Source organism: Penaeus vannamei, chromosome 14 (assembly GCF_042767895.1).
Source record: "Penaeus vannamei isolate JL-2024 chromosome 14, ASM4276789v1, whole genome shotgun sequence".
NCBI classification, from domain to species: domain Eukaryota; kingdom Metazoa; phylum Arthropoda; class Malacostraca; order Decapoda; family Penaeidae; genus Penaeus; species Penaeus vannamei.
The window spans coordinates 4,651,757-4,656,756 of NC_091562.1; the positions used below are offsets into that span (position 1 = coordinate 4,651,757).

The 5,000-nt window shown below is 42.9% G+C and overlaps 1 protein-coding gene across 1 annotated transcript in view; it reads right to left on the reverse strand.

Moving 5' to 3' along the window:
• Positions 1–5,000, reverse strand: part of LOC113826712 (BDNF/NT-3 growth factors receptor) — a 128,373-nt gene that overhangs the window by 109,514 nt on the left and 13,859 nt on the right. The gene's annotated exons all lie outside the window — the stretch shown is intronic.

Below are 5,000 nucleotides of genomic sequence, written 5' to 3' on the forward strand. Positions count from 1 at the left end.
TATCTATCTATCTATCTATCAAGAGAGAGAGAAAGATTGGGGAGAAGGTGATAAGAGAAAAGTAGAAGAGAGAAAATGGAAGGAAGGATGGAGAAAGAGAAAAGAAGCGGAAGAAGTATGTGCGTGGAAGAACCGAAAGAGAAAAAGGGGGGGAGAGAAGAGAGTAGGAAAGGAGGGAGGGAGAGGGAGAGTAGAAGAAGACAGAGAGGAGAAGGAGGAATCCATACCACATAGGCTAAAAAAAGAGCTCTCTATATCTCTCTAATTATGTATCTATCTATCTATCTATCAAGAGAGAGAGAAAGATTGGGGAGAAGGTGATAAGGGAAAAGAAGAAGAGGGAGAATGGAAGGAAGGATGGAGAAAGAGAGAAGAAGTGGAAGAAGAAGCATGCGCGTGGAAGAACCGAAAGAGAAAAATGGGGGGAATAGAAGAGATGAGGAAAGGAGGGAGGGAGAGGGAGAGTAGAAGAAGAGGAGAGGAGAAGGAGGAATCCATACCACATGGGATGACAAAAGAACTCACATCCAGTTCCTCCTGACGAGTTTCTGTGGTCTAGATCCACCTTGCACCTCCTTCCCCAACTCATTCAGCCTCAGCGTCGGTCACCTCTTCCTCACTATCCTCATTTCGTCCTCTGTCTCCCCTTTTTGTCTTTTTCTATTCTTTCTCGCCTTCTCTCCTTTCTATCTCTTTCTTTCTCTTTTTCTTCTCTCTTCTCTTCCACCTTTTCTCTTTCGGTTCTTCTAAGCGCTTACTTCTTCTTTCGCTTCTTCTCTCTTTCTTCACTCTTCCTTCGATTATCTCTCTTCTTCTTCTCCCTTCGCTACTTCTCCCCAATCTTCCTCCCTCTTCCCCTTACCCACCATACTTCTTCCTCTTCTCTCACTTCTCCACTCCCCCTCATTCCTCCTCCTCTTCTCCCTTCTTCCTCCCTCCCTCCCCCTCCTCCCCTCCTCCCCTCCTCCCCTCCCCCTTCCCCCTTTCTCACCTTCTTCCCAATCCCTCCTCCCTCCCTCCCCCATCCCCCCTTTCTCACCTTCCCAATCCCCTTCCCCTCCTCCTCCCTTCCCCCTTTCTCACCTTCTTCCCAATCCCACCCTTCTCCTCCTCTCCTTCTCCCTCCCCCCTTTCTCACCTTCTTCCCAATCCCACCCTCCTCCTCCCTCCTCTCCTCCCCCTTTCTCACCTTCTTCCCAATCCCTCCTCCTTCCCTCACCCTCCTCCCCTTCCGTCCCTCCCCCTCCGTCCCTCCCCTCCGTCCTTCCCCCTCTTCTCCCTCCTTCCCCCCTCCGTCCTTCCCCCCTCCGTCCTTCCCCCCTCCCCCTCCCCACCCCAAACCTTTTCATTATACGCGACAACAAAGGGAGGAAAAAGGGAGAGAACGAAACAAGGGGACTATTTTTCCCAGTGGATGTGTGTTTTTTTCTCTCTCATTCATTCTGTTTCTCTTCTTTCGGCGATTTGTTTCTTGGCGAAGCGCGACTTGTGGCGTGTATAGAGAAGGCGAGAGAGAGAGAGAGAGAGAGAGAGAGAGAAAGAGAGAGAGGGAGTGGGGGAGGGGGGAGAAAGAGGGAAGGAGGGAGGGAGAGAGGGAGGGAGAGAGAGAGAATGGGGGGAATGGAGGGAGAGAAAGAGAGAGAGAGAGAGAGGGAGAGAGAGAGAGAGAGAGAGAGAGAGAGAGAGAGAGAGAGAGAGAGAGAGAGAGAGAGAGAGAGAGAGACAGACAGACAGACAGAGAGAGAGAGGGGAGGGAGGGAGAGAGAAAAAGAGAGAGAGGAGAAAGAGAGAGAGAGAGAGAGGGAGGGAGGGAGGGAGGGAAGGAGAAAGAGGAAGAGGAGAGAGAGAGAGAGAGAGAGAGAGAGAGAGAGAGAGAGAGAGAGAGAGAGAGAGAGAGAGAGAGAGAGAGAGAGAGAGAGAAAGGGAGAGAGAGAGAGAGAGAGAGAGAGAGAGAAAGAGAGAGAGAGAGAGAGAGGGAGGAAGAGAGAGAAGAGAAAGAGAAAGAGGAGAGAGAGAGGGGGTAGAGAGATAGATAGAGAGAGAGAGAGAAATAGAAATGAATAGAGAAAGAGAGATAAATAGATAAATAGATAGAGAGAGAATAGAAAAGGGGACAAACAAACAGAGCGAGAGGTCAAGTGAACGGATGGAAAAAACTGTGAATATTGATAAAGCTGCCATGTTGTTTTTCCGTCACAGTTAGTGTACAAACTTCGTTAGCTAGCCTGAATACCACATAATTGAGTGTATCTACACCCGCAGACTCACATACGCACACATACAAGACACATACATTCTCCCTAGAGGTATACATACTCAAAAACTTATAGATATACATATTAAAACGAATAAATAAAAATATACACAACTAACCAATACTCACATGTATAAAAACAAACATAAAAGATGTAAAAAGCAACAAATAAACGCATATTAAAGCAATGAAACAATCACACATAAAAGCTATTTGGAAACACACACCGGCACGTACGTACATGAGCGTACACACTCACAGCGAAGCAAGCATGTACGTCAAAATATATATACAAACAGACAGGCGGATTTTTTTTATTTTTTGCAAGGTCACAGTTCTGCTATTCTGATCGAGACAGACGGTTTTCTAGTTTATTATTCAGACTTTTTATTACAGTAATTATTACAGAATTCTGTTTAATTCCTGTGTTAAAGTTTGACGTTTTATTTATTTATTCCTTATTTATTTACCTCATTTTTCTCGGTATATTTCGAGTATTTTATATAATTCTATTCATATTTCAAGTATTTTATATAATTCTATGTTATGCTTTCTTTCGTTTATTATATTTATGTTCGTCTAAAAAAAATAATTATTGGGCGATGGCAACTGAGCCAATAAAGATAAGGATATGGGAGCTTAAAAAAAGATAAAAAAGAAACAAGAGCGAAGGAAAAATTGAATTAAAAACAACGAAAGAAGGAATGAAAGGTACAGAAAGAGAAAGGAAACGGAAGTAATGAAAGAGGAAGGAAACAGAAGTGATTGAAAAAACAGAAATGATAAAAGAAGAGGAAGAGAGAAGCAATGAAAGAAAAAGAAAACAGAAGTAATAGAATAAATAAGAAGAAGTATAAAATAAATAAAATAGACAATAGAATAAAATAAATAACAGAAGTAATAAGATAAATAAGAAAAAAGAAGTAAAGTAAAAAAAAAAGAAGTAGAAGTAAAGAGCGACGGAGAATAAAAAAAAGAAACAGGAAAAGGTGAGAAAATAAGAGAAAATATGAAATACAAAACGAAGAAGAAAAAGAAAAGGTGGGAAAATAATTTTTTAAAAGGCAAAACGCAGAAAATGAAAAGACGGGAAAATAGTAGAAAATAAGAAATACAAAAAGAAAAAGAAAAAGAAAAGGTGGGAAAATCAATAATAACAAAGAAAAAACACACGAAAAAAGGAGAAAAGATACAACACAAAAGGAGACACCCACGCAGAGTCGAGGGAAGAAAATAACAAACGCACAATAATTTTCCTTGACAATTAACGCGACATTTTTGCCCCCTCCCCCCCTTCCCTCTCACCTTCTCTCCCCCTCCCCCTCTCTCCCAATCTACCTACCTCTACCCCCTCTCTTTCCTCTCGCTATATTTTTGCCCCCTCACACTCCACTTCTCCACCCCTCTCCCCTCTCTCCTTCTCCCTCTCCCACTCCACCTCTCCCCCTCCCCATTCCGACTCCCCCTTCCTACTCCCTCTTCCCCGTCTCCCTCCCCTTCTCCCACTCCCACTGCCACTCTCCCTTCCCCAACTCCCCTCTCCCCCACTCTCCTCTCCCCATCCGCCCCTCTCCCCCACTCCCACTCCACTCTCTCCCCCCACTTCCCTTCTCCCCCTCTCCCTCTCCATCTCTCCCCCTTCCTACTCCCTCTCCCCGTCTCCCCCCACTCCCCCTCCCCTTCTCCCCCCTTCCTCCACTCCCCTCCACTCCACCTCTCCCCTCCCCCATCTCCCCTCCCCCCACTCTCCCCTCTCCCCCTCTTCCTCCTCTCCCCTTCTCCCCCAAGTTCCCCGGCGAGCGACACGAGAAGAGCGCCCAGACTGCTCGTCTTTAGCTCGTCGGCGAGTTAATAATAATAAATAATAATAAATAATAATAAATAATAGGTTAATAGTTAATAGTACTTTTTCTGTCTTTTTTTTCTACAATTTTCGTTTTTTTTTTTTTTTTTTTTTTTATTGAGCGAATTGTCGATTTCCCAGTCAGACGATAATGATCGTTTCCGCTTGAAGACCTTTCCGTCAACTTTTTTTTTCAGCCAAGCATATTCAAATCAAGAGCCATATTAGAGAACGTTTGTACTTACGTTAAATGAAATTATCAAAAAATTGACGGAAAAAGTACTAGTGTGACAGCACCTTCAGTCGAAAATAGAACACCAGATCGACAATAGCGACTTTCTTCCTCTACGTCTGTGCAGATAGAGCAAGGGGATATCTGTCGTAGATTAGGATGATATCACTGTCCATTATTGATGGAGAGTTGTGGGGGAGGGAGAGAGAGATATTGCTTTATGATGCTGTCTGTTATTAATAGAGGGTTGTGGGAAGAGGGAGAGAGAGATATTGTTTTTCTTTTTTTTCATTTTCGATATTTCTCTTGTATAGATATAGTGTTTGTGAAGACATCTTTAGTTTCCTGTTCTTTTTTTCCGGATCTATCTATTTCGGAAAAGTCACATTTTGAACTAATGTGTGTGTGTGTGTGTATATATATATATATATATATATATATATATATATACATATATATATATGTGTGTGTGTGTGTGTGTGTGTGTGTGTGTGTGTGTGTGTGTGTGTATGTATGTGTGTGTGTGTGTGTGCATGTATGTATATATACATGCACGTATGCATGTATGTATGCATGTATGTACCTATGCGTGTATATATGTATGTATATATACATGTATGTATGCATGTACGTATACATGTATGTACGTATGTGTGTATATATGCATGTAT